Consider the following 19610-nt stretch of genomic DNA (forward strand, 5'->3'; position numbering starts at 1 on the left):
TACATTGCTCAGTGGTTAAGAGCACTGGCTGCTCTTCCAGAGAGCCTGAGTTCAGTTCCCAGCACTCATATGGTGGCTCACAACCAAATATAAACCGGATTTGATGCCCTCTTCTGGTATTTAAATGAACAGGCAGACAAAACACCCACATACATAAAATACATATATAGATCTTTTTTTAAATGAAAATATCCATTCATCTAATATTGCATATCCTATAAGCCTTTCACAATTATAAGCTACAAAACTGGAACATAACTACTGTATCTATAATAACATTTAAATTTGATACCATTCTAAAATTGTTCATTATCAAACAAGCTATATACATTAGATTTATATCAATTTAAAAATTACTTATGATAAAAAAAAAATCAAGTCATCAAAAAGATCCAAAGTTTTTATATGTTGTCTGTGGTCTCAAAAAAACTACCTATCCATCCTATGTCAAAAAAACGTTTCCAGCTGCAGTTCAATCCTATTACAACTAACCATTATTAGAGAAACCTAGTCACATGTCTCAAAAAATGCCCTAGAGTGATATCCAGTTAGGCACAGGAGGACACGAAGTTCCAGATTCCAGGCTACCAAAGGAAAACAGGCGAGGCAGCTGATAGCCAGCTACAGACAAGGGAAGGCCTGTAGCTCACAAGGAATGAACGGTCCAACTGTGTCTGTGATTTAACAGTCTACCTTTATCATAAATTACATTTGCCCATGGTAAATTAAAAGTTATAGTTAAATGTATATAATCCTCAATAAGTACAGTTTTAAGACATGGCATAGACCCATTCTAGCTGCATGTGCTATCCTCACTAACAAGCTACAAACTAGGTAGCACTAAGCATCATCCTTTAAAATGATAGCTCCCTGGTTAAGGATACTTGTTGCTCCTGAAGAACACCTGGTCCCAGCACCCACATGCCATCTCAGACCTAGTTTCAGGGAGCCAACACCTTCTGATCATCTCAGGCACCAGTCATGAATATGGTGCACATACATGAAGACATTAAACATATAAAAGTTTTTAATACACTTTTTCATTTTAATTTTTTAATGTAGGCACCTTCCAAAAAACCATTAAGGAATATCCAATTATAAGTGTCAATATTTCCTAAAAGCCAGTGAGAGTTTCTAAGCACACAGTTTACTCAATTATGACTGTAAGAGACACAATCCAGCCAAGGAACAATTACCAGATGCAAGCCCATGCCAGGTGCCATATTTTGCCATTTTTATATTCATTTAATCCTGATCAGCTTGAGATAGAGGCTGGGTTATCTACAAATAGTCACATGGACAGTGCTATGGCTAATACCCAGTTGGACAGGTTCGAAGTCCTCTTCTCCTCACTACACACTAAACTATGAAAGATTTCCCTTATTACAATTTTTTTTCTGGGCCAAAGTCAAGGGCTGTAGTAACACAAGCATGTAATCTAGCACTTGGGAAGTAGAGGCAGAAGGATCAGCTCAAGGTTCCTTGGCTCCATAGCAAATTCAAGGCCAGCTTGGGTTATGAGTCTTAACAACAGCAACAAATGTCAAGGGTTTAGTGTCTAGGGCAACTATAAAGAACTGTGGGGAAATATCCAAAGTCAACCACTGACATAAATATAGATTGCAATTATTATGGACAAGACTCATCTAATATTTTCTGACACCTACGAGACACAATATTTTTGTGGGTTTTTAATTAGATATTTTCTTCATTTACATTTCAAATGCTATCCCCAAAGTCCCCTCCCCCCCTCCCCCTTCCCCCACCCTGCTCCCCAACCCACCCACTTCTGCTTCTTGGCCCTGTCATTCCCCTGTACTGGGGCATATGATCTTCGCAAGACCAAGGGCCTCTCCTCCCACTGATGGCCAACTAGGCCATCCTCTGCTACCTATGCAACTAGAGACACAGTTCTGGGGGGTAACTGGTTAGTTCATACTGTTGTTACTCCTATAGGGTTGCAGACCCCTTTAGCTCCTTGGGTACTTTCTCTAGCTCCTTCATTAGGGGCCCTGGAGACACAAAATTTTTAATGTGACTGATCATGCAGCACTTAACTCCATGCAGCCTGGTATTAACATAGTTCAACTTCACGTTACTGATAGACTGTTTTCTTCCCGTGAATATAAATGATCAGACATAAAGCACTTGACACAAAAGAAACAAAGGTAAGAACTAGGTACAGTGGTGCAGAGGAGGATGAGGTAGAAGGATTGGGAGATCAAGGATAGCTTAACCCAGCAGAGCTTCACACACACACACACACGCACACACACACACACGCACGCACACACACGCACGCACACACACACACACACATGCACACGCACACACGCACGCACACACACACATGCACGCACACACACACACATATATACATGCACACACGCACACGCACACACACACGCACACACACATATATATACATGCACACACACGCACACACACGCACACACACACGCACACACGCACACACACATATATATACATGCACACACACGCACACGCACACACACGCACACACACACGCACACATATATACATGCACACGCACACGCGCACGCACGCACACACACACACGCACGCACACACACACATATATACATGCACACACACACGCACACACACGCACACGCACGCACGCACACACACACACATATACAACACAATAGTAATCAAAAAAGATGGAACTGGGCTAGGATCTAACCAGTGGCAGTGCTTTCCTGGTGTATGAGAGGACGTGGGTCCAGTCCAATTCTAAAGATGGAGATGGAAAGATGGGTCAGTAGTTAAGCACTGGCTGCTCTTCCAAAGACCCTGGGTTTGATTCCCAGAACTCACATGGCAGCTCACAACTGTCTATAACTCCAGTCCCAGGGAATCCAATGTTCTGTTCTGGTTTCCATGGGCAGACATGAAAGGCAGAAGAGAACACAGGTGCAGATATACATACACATAAAATAGCTTAGGAAATATGCTAAAGCAGTTAGGTACAAACACAGTTCTAATATTTTACTAACTACTCATCCTGGGACACTTTCTGCATTGTTTCATATTTTAGACTTCTGTCACTATCAGTTATAGTTTTTAATGTGTGTGCGCGTGTGTCTGTGTGTGCATATATGAGTGGGACATGAAAATGCCACAGAGGGAATGTGGAGGTCAGAGGACAGCTTGCAGGTGCTCCATCCCAGAGCCCCCACACAGTTTACTGCATAGTTTCTGCTGTCCTTAAACTCCTAGGCATGTGCCACCAAACCTGAGGACCTGAGTTTGATCCCCAGGACTCACAAGTTAGAAGATAACAGTGGACTCACACAAGTTGTCCTATGACCTCCACAGTCGTGTACAGGCTTGGCAACGAATGACTTTACCCAATGGGCCATCAAGACAGCCCTACCTATTTTTGTTATTTTGTAGAAAGTCGGTCTTCCCTAGAGCTTCATTCCAGGTAAGTCAAGTAAGGTAAAAATACAAACTTCAACCTTTTCCATGCTGAAGTATCCAGAAGCAAAGGGCTATAACATATCTGTCTTACCCACAAACAGCACAGGGGGTCTGTGTGTGTGGCTGAGTAAATGATAAATGGGCATCATGATAACAGGTGAATCTGGGTAGAGGAATAGACTGTTCTTTGTATTGTTCTTATTCTGACTTTACTGAAAGCTGAAATTGTATCCAACGGGAAGTTAAAAAATATATGCTACTAGAAATTTACCTACTTGAATACAAAACACTGTTTCTTAAGGAAACACAGTAATTTGTGAATATACTACACATGAGCAACAAATCACAACTAGACATCACTTTGGAGTAGATTTCATAAACTACTGCCATGCCATACCTTGAGACAGGTGCCCAACACTGACAGTGGCCACATAAACCATGCATGCAGTTGGGCATTACAGATATGCACACTTAATACAGGCCTGCAACAGATCCACAATCATATGATATTTAGGTTTTTCAGTAAAATAAGACACAAAGACCTGCTTTGTTAAAAAAAAATAGTCAGGTCTTAGTTTTTTCTTTTTTCTTGACTTGTGCCTTTCCTCTATAGTTCTATTCATGACAGTAAGTTGAATCGACTTAGAAAGGATGGGGAAGAAACATTCTACTGAACATTTGACAGTGTTACTATCTTTTTGCCTGCCCAACACCTTCTCTATTTCAAGTGTTAGCCCTCAGAAAACACAAGAATACATCAGAATCCAAGTTCTATTTGTATTAAGAAAGTTCCCTAACACTGGATAACAGATTTTTGGTTACTGTAATACATTTAAGGATCATCTGTACGATTTCTGTGAGATTTGGTCCCTTTTAAATTGCTTAGTGCATTCATACCTATTGGATGGTCCATCTCCACTCAAGTACTTCTAAGCTTTTTTGTGGCGGGGGGGGGGGGAAATAGGAGATAATAATGAAATCTGCTCATACTGCAAAATGTTGTACCTAAATAATTGCAAGGACTTCCAGACTTGGCCCCCACCCCCACCCCTCAGCGCACGCGCCCAACCAGACTCCCATTCCCACCCCCTACCCAGGTCTCCTAGTTCAATCGCCTTGACTGCCTCTGCGAAACTGGCCCGTCACTCTGCCCGGTCCCCCACCCTACAGAGACCCGGTCCTCACGGTAGATTCTGCGGCCAAGCTTTGTGTTTCACCCAACTCCCCACGCCCGGGCAAGGTCACTACCTCCAACTACTCCTTTAAGCCGAGCCGTCACGGTCCTAGTTCGCAGGAGGCTCGGCGGAACTTGCCTGTCATAGGGCTATATTTTGTCCCCTCTGCCCCACCTCCCTTCCCCATTTCGGCGAGTTACGTCTTCGCCACTTGCCCATTATACAGAAATAGCCACCGCCATCGCCCCGGCCCCGCCGCCCCCACGCCCCTGCAAGGCCCGGGTGACCTCCGCGCCCCCCGCCGTCGCGCCCGGCGCCCCCGCCCCGCCCTGCCCCTGCGGACACCTGTACGGCTCGCCGCGGCACACGCCCCCCCTCCCCTCCCCCAGGGCGGCCGAGGGCGGCGCGGGAGCGAGGCCGCGAGAGACGGCCCTGCTGGCTCCCGGCGCTCTGCCTCGGAACCCGCCGGCGGAAGTCAGGCCTGGCGGCGCCGCTCGCACCAGGATTTACCTGCGGGCCACGGACGCCCGGCAGACGGCTCCACATGGGCGAGCGCTCCAGAGCTCCGCCGACGCCGCCTGCTCCCTCCTCGGCTCCCGCCCCCCGCCTCCGCCTGCCGCCCTGCGCTCCCGCCGCGCCCTCCCGGGCCCGCGCCGCGCGCCCCCGCCTGCGCCGCCGCGCCCGCGCCACGCCGCGCGCCCCCGCGCCAGCTCTCTCTCGCGCTCTCTCTCTCCAGCTCGCTCTGTCTCTCTGTCTCTCTCCCCTTTCTTTCTCTGTCTCTCTCCTCTCTCTGTCTGTCTCTCTCTCTCTGTGTCTCTCCCCCCTCTCTTTCTCTGTCTCTCTCTCTCCTCTCTCTGTGTCTCTCTGTCTGTCTGTCTCTCTCTCTGTGTCTCTGTCTCTCTCTCTGTGTCTCTGTGTCTCTGTGTCTCTGTGTCTCTCTCTGTCTCTCTGTCTCTCTCTCTCTCTCTCTCTCTCTCTCTCTCTCTCTCTCTCTCTCTCTCTCTCTCTCTCTCTCTCTCTCTCTCTCTCTCTCTCTCTCTCTCTCTCTCTCTCTCTCTCTCCACCTCTCCCCGCCTCCCTTCGCGGTCGAGCGGCCATTGTTCGCCGCGCCGTTCCCGCCCCCTGGCGGCTTCTGGGACCCCCGCATCCCGGGGCGCTGCGGGGCTTAGGCCTGGGGTCTCGGGCCGCGCCGGGGCCCGTCCCGGGAGCTGCTGCAGGAGCACGCTGAGGGCGCCCGGCCCGCAACTGCGAAGGTGCTCCAGCACCGGCGGCTCAGCCTCTCCCGCACCCGCTGCCCCTGGGCTCTCTAGCAGCCTGTCCCCGACGCTCTGCTCCTACCTTTCCCGGCTCGCTGACTGCCCGCCTCTGCCTAGCTGGGGACGCGCGACCATCCCGCGTCCGTTCCACTGCGGTGCGACGTAGGATTCGGCGGATCCTGCACCTTTCTAGACTGGAGGAGGAAGAAAGGGGAGGAGGGTAGCAAGCAGCGCAAGCGAGCCCCCATCACCTGCTCCACGGCCCACATCATTCATCAGGAAAAAATGAATAATAAATATATTAAAGTTGTGTGCCCGTACCAAAAAAAAAAAAATCTTTAGAGCCAAAAATGAGGATCGTCTTAAAACACTGTCCTAGATCCTTGGTTTTTGAAGAGTGCTAAAAAACTCAAATTACTTGTTCTTTTGTCCTGGTTTAGATATGGGTTAGGTATGGCCAGATAACGTCAGCCTAGTTAAGACCAATGGATTTTAAATAAGTGGCACCAAAAATCATATGAAAAAGAAGTCTAGAAATAGAACTATTAGTGTATTCTGACTGGCATTATTCTTCCTGGGGTTTCCTTGGTATGGCTTGTCTGCCTGGGATATGTCTGTGAGCCCTGTGATTTCAGTCATATTTTAAAACCAACTCTACAAATGAGGCAGTATTTGTGGATCTATTACCTTATACACTGATTTACAATTTTTAAAGAGACAAAAACGTGATACTGTATGTATAGGCGAGATACCTGTAAAGCTCTCTAGCTAGAGCCTGACATCGTAGTTTCCGGTGATACAGTGTAGGCAAGCACTTCGTTTGTCTCTCATGTTTCCCGTGTGCCTTTCTCACTTTTCACTTCCACTAGTTTTCTCAAATATGTGGATTCCTTCTTAAATGGGGACCACCCCTTAATTAATGGTTTCTAGCTACTTGGGCCTCATTCAGGTGTTCAGTGATACAAACGACTACAGGCCCTTCACATCAGGGAAACAAGCCTTCCATGGCTGTTCTTTCCACAAGTTCGTTCGCTCTGCCTTCAATCTATTCTCTCTTCACTCAATGAACAGATTATGAAAAAATGTAAAAAAAAAAGCTGTCAGAAAATACCTCCTGGGGAAGCTAATTCCTTCCAGCAGACCACACTCTTCTCTTGATGCCCTCTTCTGTGACATTGCAAGTCTATTATATTGTTTGTTTTCTCGCCTGTCTTCTTCTGCCAAACACTGCATTGTTGTGGGGCTGGCTCCATCTCATTCATCTCTGTGGTCCCCGCATTCAACAGCAAGTGGGTGGACACTAAGTGGTTTTGAAATAAATTGATGTCTTTATATACTTGGAAGTGACTCTGAAGTGGTCACAAAGTGTATTTTCTTAGATTCCGATTGTTGAAGTTAACTGAAAACTTTATCTCTGCTGTAACTTTCTCTCCTAACATACTTTAAACCCCAATCAGACTAGGGTTTGTTTGTTTGCTTGTTTGTTTGTTTGTTTTTTAAAGGAGTTTTTTTAAAGCTTGAATCTGTACTTTCAACTGATCAACATAACTAAGTCAGTACATGAAATTACTTTTGTGTAGGGAGTGGAGGAAAACCAATAACTGTGTGCAGCTGAATTGACACAGCCACACCAAGGACCCCAGGCTCAGACCCATGGGAAACGGTGACCCCCCTCCCCAAAGGATGAGGCTCAGAGAAATGTCAAAGCCTTCCTCTGATCCATGGGTATATACTGATAGTGTATACGAAAAATGTCCACCATTGTTCCCCCAAGTCCCCTCTCATATTTATGTCCTGAACACTACTCACCCCCATGCAGAGACTGCATCTATCAGGACTAGCTACACCTTGATCCAGCTGCACTCCATAAACCATGCCTCCTTACTTCTCTGTATGCCCTAATCTCACCCTTCAGGTCAACTCTGATATAGTAGCCATGCTTAGCTTCCAGGAAGCTGCTGTCTTCCCACTGGAAAGCAGAATCTATATGACCACAGCTTTTTGTCCACGCCTCTGTGTATGTCTGTCTGTCTTGTCTTCATTCCCTGCCACTCCAGTTAGGTCTAGAGCACTTGCTGCTCAAGTGTAATGGCTTGAGTTCAGATCTCCAGCAGATACGTTTTTTAAAAACCAGGGATGCCCACATATCCCATACAGCACTTACTGGCCAGACGTAGACAGGCAGAGTCTTATTTTGTTGACTGAGTAGACCAAAAGACCAAGCTCCAGGTTTAGTGAGAGAGCCTGTCTCAAGGAATAGGGGAGATGCAATAGAGGATGCAATATTGTCCTTCTCTAGTCTACATGTGCCCACACCCACACATACAGTACTCACGTATTCAACCATGAAAAAAACAAACAACAACAAAAAAAAAAAAAAACAACAATGCCTTCAAATTCGCCATAACCAGGTTTGAGCAGTTGGGGTAGGGTGAACTCATAATTACAAGTAGTGTCTCTCCCAGTCTTCTCTTCTCTTTTTTTTTTTTTTTTCTTTTTGCTGGTTTTTTATTAGATATTTTTTTCATTTACAATTCAAATGCTAACCCGAAAGTCACCTATACCCTGACTCCGCCCTGTTCCCCAATCCACCCACTCCTACTTCCTGGCCCTGGCATCCCCCTATACTGGGGTATATGATCTTCACAAGACCAAGGGCCTCTCCTCCCATTGATGGCCAACTAGGCCATCCTCTGCTACCTATGCAACTAGAGACACAGCTCTGGAGGGTACAGGTTAGTTCATATTGTAGTTCCACCTATAGGGTTGGAGACCCCATTAGCTCCTTGGGTATTTTCTCCAGCTCCTTCTTTAGAAGCCCTGTGTTCCATCCAATAGATGACTATGAGTGTCCGCTTCTGTATTTGCCAGCCACTGGCATAGCGTCACAAGAGATAGCTATATCAAAGTCCTGTCAGCAAAATCTTGCTAGCATATGCAATAGTGTCTGGGTTTGGTGGTTGTATATGAGATGGATCCCTGGGTGGGACAGTCTCTGGAAGGTCCTTTATTCCAACTCAGCTCGGGAATTGGTCTTTGTAACTCCTTCCATGAATAATTTGTTCCCCATTCTAGGAAGGAACGAAGTATCCACACTTTGGTCTTCCTTTTTCTTGGGTTTCATGTGTTTTGCAAATTGTATCTTGGATATTCTCAGTTTCTGAGATAATATCCACTTATCAGTGAGTACATATCATGTGTGTTCTTTTGTGATTGGGTTACCTCACTAGGATGATATCCTCCAGATGCATCTATTTGCCTAAGAATTTCATGAATTCATTGTTTTTAATAGCTGAGTAGTACTCCATTGTGTAAATGTATCATCACATTTTCTGTATACATTCCTCTGTTGATGGATATCTGGGCTCTTTCTACCTTCTTGCTGTTATAAATAAGGATGCTATGAACATAGTGGAGCAGGTGCCCTTATTACAAGTTGAAGGATTTTCTGGGTATATACCCAGGAGAGGTATTGCTGGGTCTACCAGTAGTATTATGTCCAATTTTCTGAGGAACCACCAGACTGATTTCCAGAGTAGTTGTACCAGTTTGCAATCCCACCAAAAATGGAGGAGGGTTCCTCTTTCTCCACATCCTTGACAGCATCTGCTGTCACCTGAATTTTTGATCCCAGCCATTCTGACTGGTGTAAGGAGAAATCTCAGGGTTGTTTTGATTTGCATTTCCCTGATGAATATGGATGTTGAACATGTTTTCAGGTGCTTCTCAGCCATTCGGTATTCCTCAGTTGAGAATTCTTTATTTCGTTCTGTACCCCATTTTTGATAGGGTTATTTGATTTTCTGGAGTCCAGCTTCTTGAGCTCTTTGGATATATTGGCTATTAGCCCCCATCTGATTTAGAATTGGTAAAGATCCTACTCAATCTGTTGGTGGCCTTTTTGTCTTATTGACAGTGTCTTTTGCTTTACAGAAACTTTGCAGTTTTATGAGGTCCCATTTGTCAATTCTCAACCTTAAAGCACAAGCCATTGAAGTTCTGTTTAGGAATTTTTCCCCTGTGCCCATATCTTCCAGGATTTTCCCCACTTTTTCCTCTATAAGTTTCAGTGTCTCTGGTTTTATGTGGAGTTCCTTGATCCACTTAGACTTAAGCTTTGTAGAAGGAGATGAGAAGGGATCATTTCACATTCTTCTACATGATAACTGCCAGTTGTTCCAGCACCATTTGTTGAAAATGCTGTCTTTTTTTCCACTGGATGGTTTTAGCTCCCTTGTCAAAGATCAAGTGACCATAGGTGTGTGGGTTCATTTCTGGGTCTTCAATTCTATTACACTGATCTACCTCTCTAACACTGTACCAGTACCATGCAGTTTTTATCACAATTGCTCTGTAGTACAGCTTGAGGTCAGGCATGGTGATTCGACCAGAGGTTCTTTTATTGTGGAGAATAGTTTTTGCTATCCTAAGATTTTTGTTATTCCAATTGAATTTGCAAATTGCCCTTTCTAACTCTGTGAAGAATTGAGTTGGAATTTTGATAGGGATTCCATTGAATCTGTAGATTGCTTTGGCAAGATAGCCATTTTGACTATGTTATTACTGCCAATCCATGAGCATGGGAGATCTTTCCATCTTCTGAGATCTTAGATTTCTTTCTTCAGAGACTTGAAGTTCTTATCATACAGATCTTTCACTTCCTTAGATAGATTGACACCAAGGTATATTATTTGTGATTATTTGTGAAGGGTGTTGTTTTCCTAATTTCTTTCTCAGCCTGTGTCTTAGTCAGGGTTTCTATTCCTGCACAAACATCATGACCAAGAAGCAAGTTGGGGAGGAAAGGGTTTATTCGGCTTACATTTCCATACTGCTGTTGATCACCAAAGGATGCAGGACTGGAACTCAAGCAGGTCAGAAAGCAGGAGCTGATGCAGAGGCCATGGAGGGATGTTCTTTACTGGCTTGCTTCACCTGGCTTGCTCAGCCTGCTCTCTTATAAAACCCAAGACTACCAGCCCAGAGATGGTCCCACCCACAAGGGGCCTTTCCCCCTTGATCACTAATTGAGAAAATGCCTTACAGTTGGATCTCATGGAGGCATTTCCTCAACTGAAGCTCCTTTCTCTGTGATAACTCCAGCTGTGTCAAGTTGACACAAAACTAGCCAGTACAGCCTGTTTATTCTTTGTGTAGAGAAAGGCCACTGATTTGTTTGAGTTAATTTTATATCCAGCTACTGCACTGAAGCTGTTTATCAGGTTTAGGAGTTCTCTGGTGGAATTTTTAGGGTCACTTATATATACTATCATATCATCTGCAAATAGTGATATTTTGACTTTTTCCTTTCCAATTTGTATCCCCTTGAACTCCTTTTGTTGTCGAATCGCTCTGGCTAAGACTTCAAGTACTATATTGAATAGATAGGGAGAAAGTGGGCAGCCTTGTCTAGTCCCTGATTTTAGTGGGATTGCTTCAAGTTTCTCTCCATGTTGGCTACTGGTTTGCAGAATATTGCTTTTATTATGCTTAGGTATGGGCCTTGAATTCCTGATCTTTCCAAGACTTTTATCATGAAGGGGTCTTGGATTTTGTCAAATGCTTTCTCAGCATCTAATGAGATGATCATGTGGTTTTTGTCTTTGAGTTTGTTTATATAGTGGATTATGATGATGGATTTCTGTATATTAAACAATCCCCGAATACCTGGGATGAAGCCTACTTGATCATGATGGATGATCATTTTGATTCATGTTCTGGAATTTGGTTTGTGAGGATTTTATTGAGAATTTTTGCATTGATATTCAAAAGGTAAATTGGTCTGAAGTTCTCTTTCTTTGTTGTATCTTTGTGTGGTTTAGGTATCAGAGTAATTGTGACTTCATAGAATGAATTGGGTAGAGTACCTTCTGTTTCTATTTTGTGGAATACTTTGAGAAGAACTGGAATTAGGTCTTCTTTGAAGGTCTGATAGAACTCTGTACTAATCCATCTGGTCCTGGGCTTTTTTGGTTGGGAGACTATTAATGATTACTTCTATTTCCTTAGGGAATATGGCACTGTTTAGATCATTAATCTGATCCTGATTTTATTTTGGTAATTGGTATCTGTCTAGAAATTTGTCCATTTCATCCAGGTTTTCCAGTTTTGTTGAGAATAATCTTATGGAGTAGGATCTGATGATGTTTTGGATTTCCTCAGGTTCTGTTGTTATGTCTCCCTTTTCATTTCTGATTTTGTTGATTAGGATACTATCATTGTGCCCTCTAGTTAGTCTGGCTGAGGGTTTATCTATCTTGTTGATTTTCTCAAAGAACCAGCTCCTGGTTTGGTTGATTCTTTGAATAGTTCTTTTTGTTTCCACTTGGTTGATTTCAGCCCTGAGTTTGATTATTTCCTGCCATCTACTCCTCTTGGGTGTATTTGCTTCCTTTTGTTCTAGAGCTTTTAGGTGTGCTGTCAAGCTGCTAGTGTATTCTCACTCTAGTTTCTTTTTGGAGGTACTCAGAGCTATGAGTTTTCCTCTTAGGACTACTTTCATTGTGTCCCATAACTTTGGTTATGTTGTGGCTTCATTTTCATTAAACTCTAAAAATTCGTTAATTTCTTTCTTTATTTCTTCCTTGACCAAGGTATTATTGAGTATTGTTCAGCTTCCAAGTGAATGTTGGCTTCTTATTATTTATGTTGTTGTTGAAGATCAGCCTTAGTCCATGATGATCTGATAGCATGCATGGGATAATTTCATTGTTTTTGTATCTGTTGAGGCCTGTTTTGTGACCAATCATATGGTCAGTTTTGGAGAAGATACCATGAGGTGCTGAGAATAAGGTATATCCTTTTGTTTTAGAATTAAATGTTCTGTAGATATCTGTTAAATCCATTTGTTTCATAACTTCTGTTAGTGTCCATGTGCCTCTAATTAGTTTCTGTTTCCAGGATTTGCCCATTGATGAGAGTGGGTTGTTGAAGTCTCCCACTATTATTGTGTGAGGATCAATGTGTTCTTTGAGCTTTAGTAAAGTTTCTTTTATGAATGTGGATGTACTTGCATTTGGAGCATAGATATTCAGAATTGAGAGTTCATCTTGGAAGATTTTATCTTTGATGAGTTTGAAGTGCCCCTCCTTGTCTTTTTTGATAACTTTGGGTTGGAAGTTGATTTTATTTGACATTAGAATTGCTACTCCAGCTTGTCTTTGGACCATTTGTTTGGAAAATTGTTTTCCAGCCTTTTACTCTGAGGTAGAGCCTGTTTTTTTCCCTGAGGTGGGTTTCCTGTAAGCAGCAAAATGTTGGGTCCTGTTTGTGTAGCCAGTCTGATAGTCTATGTCTTTTTATTGGGGAATTTAGTCCATTGGTGTTAAGAGAAATCAAAGAAAAGTAATTGTTGCTTCCTGTCATTTTTGTTGTTAGAGTTGAGATTCTGTTCTTGCAGCTATCTTCTTTTAGGTTGGTTGAAGTATTACTTTCTTGCTTTTTCTACGGCATGATTTCTGTCCTTGTATTGTTTTTTTTTTTTTTTTCTGTTATTATCCTTTGAAGGGCTGGATTCTTAGAAAGATAATGTGTGAATTTGGTTTTGTCGTGGAATACTTTAGTTTCTCCATCTATGGTAACTGAGATTTTTGCTGGGTATAGTAACCTGGGATGGCATTTGTGTTCTCTTAGTGTCTGTATAACATCTGTCCAGGATCTTCTAGCTTTCATAGTCTTTGGTTAGAAATCTGGTGTAATTCTAATAGGTCTGCCTTTATATGTTACTTGACCTTTTTCCCTTACTGCTTTTAATATTCTATCTTTATTTAGTGCATTTGTTGTTCTGATTATTATGTGTCGTGGGGAATTTATCTCTCTCTCTCTCGTTTTTAGGAATTTCTTTTCTGGTCTAGTCTATTTGTAGTTCTGTAGGCTTCTTGTATGCTCATGGGCATCTCTTTCTTTAGGTATGGGAAGTTTTCTTCTATAATTTTGTTGAAGATGGGAGTTTGTCAGATGTGGAGTTGGTGAAGATCATTTCCCATTCTGTAGGTTGTCATTTTGTCCTATTGAAATTATCCTTTGCCTTACAGAAGCTTTTCAATTTCATGAGGTCACATTTATTAATTGTTGAGCTTAGGGCCTGAGCTGTTGGTGTTCTGTTCAAGAAGTCGTCTCCTGTGCCAATGTATACAAGGCTATTCTCCACTTTCTGTTCTATCAGATTTAGTGTATCCAGTTTTATGTTGAGGTATTTGTTCCGCTTAGACTTGAGTTTTGTGCAGCGTGATAGATGTGGATCTATTTGAATTCTTCTACAAGCAGATTTTTTTTTCTTTCCATTTTTTATTAGGTATTTAGCTCATTTACATTTCCAATGCTATACCAAAAGTGCCCCATACCCACCCACCCCCACTCCCCTACCCGCCCACTCCCCCTTTTTGGCCCTGGCGTTCCCCTGTTCTGGGGCATATAAAGTTTGTGTGTCCAATGGGCCTCTCTTTCCAGTGATGGCCGACTAGGCCCTCTTTTGATACATATGCAGCTAGAGTCAAGAGCTCCGGGGTACTGGTTAGTTCATAATGTTGATCCACCTATAGGGTTGCAGATCCCTTTAGCTCCTTGGGTACTTTCTCTAGCTCCTCCATTGGGAGCCCTGTGATCCATCCATTAGCTGACTGTGGGCATCCACTTCTGTGTTTGCTAGGCCCCGGCATAGTCTCACAAGAGACAGCTACATCTGGGTCCTTTCGATAAAATCTTGCTAGTGTATGCAATGGTGTCAGCGTTTGGATGCTGATTATGGGGTGGATCCCTGGATAAGGCAGTCTCTACATGGTCCACCCTTTAATCTCAGCTCCAAACTTTGTCTCTGTAACTCCTTCCAAGGGTGTTTTGTTCCCACTTCTAAGGAGGGGCATAGTGTCCACACTTCAGTCTTCATTTTTCTTGAGTTTCATGTGTTTAGGAAATTGTATCTTATATCTTGGGTATCCTAGGTTTTGGGCTAATATCCACTTATCAGTGAGTACATATTGTGTGAGTTCCTTTGTGAATGTGTTACCTCACTCAGGATGATGCCCTCCAGGTCCATCCATTTGGCTAGGAATTTCATAAATTCATTCTTTTTAATAGCTGAGTAGTACTCCATTGTGTAGATGTACCACATTTTCTGTATCCATTCCTCTGTTGAGGGGCATCTGGGTTCTTTCCAGCTTCTGGCTATTATAAATAATGCTGCTATGAACATAGTGGAGCATGTGTCCTTCTTACCAGTTGGGGCATCTTCTGGATATATGCCCAGGAGAGGTATTGCTGGATCCTCCGGTAGTACTATGTCCAATTTTCTGAGGAACCGCCAGACGGATTTCCAGAGTGGTTGTACAAGCCTGCAATCCCACCAACAATGGAGGAGTGTTCCTCTTTCTCCACATCCTCGCCAGCATCTGCTGTCACCTGAATTTTTGATCTTAGACATTCTGACTGGTGTGAGGTGGAATCTTAGGGTTGTTTTGATTTGCATTTCCCTGATGATTAAGGATGTTGAACATTTTTTCAGGTGCTTCTCTGCCATTCGGTATTCCTCAGGTGAGAATTCTTTGTTCAGTTCTGAGCCCCATTTTTTAATGGGGTTGTTTGATTTTCTGAAGTCCACCTTCTTGAGTTCTTTATATATGTTGGATATTAGTCCCCTATCTGATTTAGGATAGGTAAAGATCCTTTCCCAATCTGTTGGTGGTCTCTTTGTCTTATTGACGGTGTCTTTTGCCTCTACAAGCAGATATTATGTTAGACCAGCACCATTTGTTAAAGATGCCTTTTTTTTTCTATTATATAATTCTGGCTTCTTTATCAAAAGTCAGGCGCCCAAAGGTGTGTGGAATTATGTCTTGGTCTTTGATGTAATTCCATTGATCAATATGTCTATTTTTATGCCAATACCATGGAGTTTTTATTACTATAGCTGTGTAGTATAGCTTGATACCTTGGATGGTGATTCCTACAGAAGTACCTTTATTGTATAAGATTATTTTAGTGATCCTGGACTTTTGGTTCTCCATCCACTTTGCTGAAGGTGTTTATTGGCTGTAGGAGTTCTCTTGTAGAATGTTTGGGATTATGCATACTATCATGTCATCTGCAAATAATATTTCCTTTCCAATTTGTATCCCCCTGCCTACTTTAGTTGTCTTAATTGCTCTAGCTAGAACTTCAAGTACTATATTGAATAGATATGGGGAGAGTGGATAGCCTTGTCTTGTCCCTGGTTTTAGTGGAATAGCCTTAAGTTTTTCTCCATTTATTTTGATGTTGGCTATTAGCTTGCTCTAAACTGCCTTTATTATGTTTAGGGATGTGCCTTGTACCCCTGATCTCTCCAAGACTTTTATCATGAAGGAGTGTTTTTTTAACTGGGAGACTTAATGACTGCTTCTATTTCCTTAGGGGTTATAGGTATATTTAAATTGTTTATCTAATCACAATTTATCTTTGGTAAGTGTTATGTATCAAAAAATTGTCCATTTCTTTTAGATTTTCCAATTTTGTGGAGTACAGGTTTTTAAAGTATGACCTAATGATTCTTTGGATTTCCTCAGTGTTATGTCTCTCTTTTTGCTTCTGATTCTGTTAATTTGGCTATCCTTTCTCTGCCTGTTAGTTGGTTTGGAAAAGCATTTGTCTATCTTGTTGATTTTTTTTTTCAAAGAACCAACTCTGTGTATCACTGATTCTTTGTATTGTTCTTTTTGTTTCAATTTTATTGATTTCAGACCTGAGTTTGATTATTTGTTGCTGTTTACTCCTCTTGGGTGTTTGCTCCTTTTTTTTTTTCTAGAGCTTTCAGGTGGGCTGTTAAGTTCCTGATATGAGATCTCTCTAGTTTTTCATGATGATTCTTAGTGCTATGAACTTTCCACTTTCATTTTGTCCTGTAGTGTGTTGTGCCTTCATTTTCGTCTAATTCTAGGAAATCTTTAACTTCTTTCTGCTTTGACCTAGGAGTCATTCAGGAGACTTGTTCAGGTTCCATGAGTTTGGAGGCTTTCTGTTGTTTCTGTTGTTGAAATCCAGCTTTAATCTGTGGTGATCTGATAGGTTAAAGAGGGTTGTTTCAAATTTCTTGTACCTGTTGTGACATGCTTTGTGACTTAGTATGTGACTTAGAATTTTGAAGAAGATTCTGTGAAGTGGTGAGAAGAATGTATATTATTTTGTGTTTGAGTAAAATGCTCTGTAGATCTCTATTAGATCCTTTTGAGTCATAATGGCTGTTAGCTCCATTATCTCTGTTTAGTCTTTGTCTGGATGACCTGTCCATTGGTGAAAATGATGTATTGGATTCTCCACTATTACTTTGTGGGGTTCAATGTGTGATTTAAGCTTTAGTAATGTTTCTTTTACAAATGTGGGTGTCCTTGTGCTTGTGGATGTTCAGAATTGAGATGTCATCTTGGTGAATTTTTCCTTTCACAATATGAACTGTCCTTCCCCATCTTTTTTGATTAATTTTGGTTAAAATTCTATCTTGTTTGATATTTGAAAATCTACACTAGCTTGGTTCTTGGATCTGTTGTCTTGGAAAATCTTTTTTCAGCCCTTTACTCTGAGGTAATTTCTATCGTTGATGTTGAGGTATGATTCTCTATGCAGCAGATGGATGGATCCTATTTTTTCATCTATTTTATTAGCCTGTACCTTTTGATTGGGAAGCTTATTCCATTGTTATTGGGAGATATTAATGACCAATGGTTGTTAATTCTAGTTATTCTGTTGGTAGTGGTGGTGGTTGTGTGTGTGTGTGTGTGTGTGTGTGTGTGTGTGTGTGTGTGTGTGTGTGTATACACATGCATACACGTGCTTCACTTCTTTTGGTTTTTCTGGTGTGAATTTATTTATTTCTTGTGCTTTGTTGGGTGTAGTTAGCCTCCTTGGGATGGAATTTTCCTTCTAGTCCCTTCTGTAGGGCTGTATTTGTGAATAGATATTGTTTGAATTTGACTTTCTCATAGAATATCTTGTTTTCTCCATCTATGGTGATTGAAAGTTTTGCTGAGTGTGGGTTGGCATCTGTGGTCTCTTAGTCTGCAAGATACCTATCTAGATCCTTCTGGGTTTTAGAGTCTTTGTTGAAAAGTCAGGTGTAGTTTTAATAACTCTGCATTTATGTTACTAGCTTTCTTCCCTTGCAGATTTTAACTTTTTTCTTTGTTTTGTATGTTTTGTATTTTGATTATTAGGTGGCAGGAGAGGGGCTTTCTTTTCTTGTCCAATCTATTTGGTGTTCTGTAAGCTTCCTTATCTTTATAGGCATGTCCTTCTTAAAATTAGGAAATTTTTCTTTTTCTCCTTTTTCTTTTCTCTCTTTTGTTTTTTGCTTTTGGTTTTGAGGTTTTTTTTGTTTTGTTTTGTTTTGTTTTGTTTTGTTTTTGGTGTGTGTGTGTGTGTGTGTGTTTTGGTTTTTTTTGTTTGTTTGTTTGTTTTTTGGGTTTTTTTCGACAGGGTTTCTCTGTGTAGCTCTGGCTATCCTGGAACTCATTATGTAGACCAGGCTGGCCTCGAACTCAGAGATCCACCTGCCTCTGCCTCCCAAGTGCTGGGATTAAAAGTGTGAGCCATCACTGCCCAGCAGATTAGGACATTTTTCTTCTAAAACTTTGTTTAAAAATATTTTCTGGGTCTTTAAGCAGGAATTCTTCCCCTTCTTCTATTTATTATTCTTAGGTTTGGATTTTCATACACATGGTCCCATATTTCCGGGATGTTTCAGATTTAACATTTTCTTTGAGCACTGTAGCAATTTCTTCTATTGTATCTTCTTCTATGCCTGACAGTCTCTGTCCCATCTCTTTTTTTTTTTTTTTTGGAAAAGTTATTTTTTTATTAGATATTTTCTTCATTTACATTTCAAATGCTATTCCAAAGTCCCCTATACCCTCCCCCCACCCTGCTCCCCTACCCACCCACTCCCACTTCTTGGCCCTGGCGTTCCCCTGTACTGGGGCATATAAAGTTTGCTTGACCAAGGGGCCTCTCCTCCCAATGATGGCCTATCTCTTATACTCTGTTGGTGATGCTTGCATCTGTACTTCCTGTTTATTTACCTAGATTTTCCATCTCCAGGATTTCCTCAGTTTGTGTTTTCTTTAAAGCTTTTATTCCCATTTTCAGGTCTTGAACAGTTTTATTCATTTTCTTCACCTGTTTGTTTTATCTTGGCTTACTTTAAGGGATTTATGAAATTTCCCCCTTGTTTGTTTGTGTTTTCTTGGATTTCTTTAAAGGATTTATTCATTCCTCTTTACTGAGCTCAATCATTGTCATAAAGTTATTTTTAAGGTTGTTTTCTTGTGCTTCAGCTGTGTTGGAATATTCAGGGCTTGCTGTAGTCAGATATCTGGGCTCTGTTGGTGTCATATTACCCTAGCTGCTGTTAATTGTGTTTTTGTGCTGGTCTCTAGGTTTGGGATAATTATAGGTTTAGGCCCCAGTTTATCCTTGTTGATAGATGTTTCCCCCCTGGTTTCTGTTTTCTCTCTGGTCTTCTGGCCTGAGTGGCCGGTGGCTCTCGTGACCTGTGAGTCCTCAGGTCTAGTAAGATGTCTCAACTGGTGTTTTGGTGACCTACATGGCCTCTAATAAAGTGGGGAGTGTGTGGGGTGGGGGGTGGTCTGCTGGAATTGTGGTCTGGCTTATAGAGAAGAAGGAAGGGGATGGTGTTAGGAAAAGTTAGGTGGGCTCTAAGTAGTTTTGGTGGGCTGTGAGTATGGTACAATGTACTGTGCCGGGACAC

At 42.1% G+C, this 19610-nt stretch overlaps 1 protein-coding gene across 13 annotated transcripts in view; it reads right to left on the reverse strand.

Moving 5' to 3' along the window:
* Stau2 (staufen double-stranded RNA binding protein 2) overlaps positions 1-6292 on the reverse strand; it is a 291530-nt gene extending 285238 nt beyond the window's left edge. For 3 of the 13 annotated variants that reach the window (NM_001111272.1, NM_025303.3, NM_001347045.1), the window contains exon 1: positions 5133-5262. The gene's annotated coding sequence lies outside the window, so the exon portion shown is untranslated. Of the gene's footprint in view, positions 1-2841; positions 2896-4344; positions 4382-4967; positions 5076-5132; positions 5336-5960 lie in introns of those variants that run through there. The other 10 variants (XM_011238390.3, XM_011238388.3, XM_011238389.2 and 7 more) reach the window with 8 other exon arrangements.
* Positions 6293-19610: the final 13318 nt, after the last annotated feature.

This window comes from Mus musculus, chromosome 1 (genome assembly GCF_000001635.26).
Source record: "Mus musculus strain C57BL/6J chromosome 1, GRCm38.p6 C57BL/6J".
Lineage (NCBI taxonomy): Eukaryota > Metazoa > Chordata > Mammalia > Rodentia > Muridae > Mus > Mus musculus.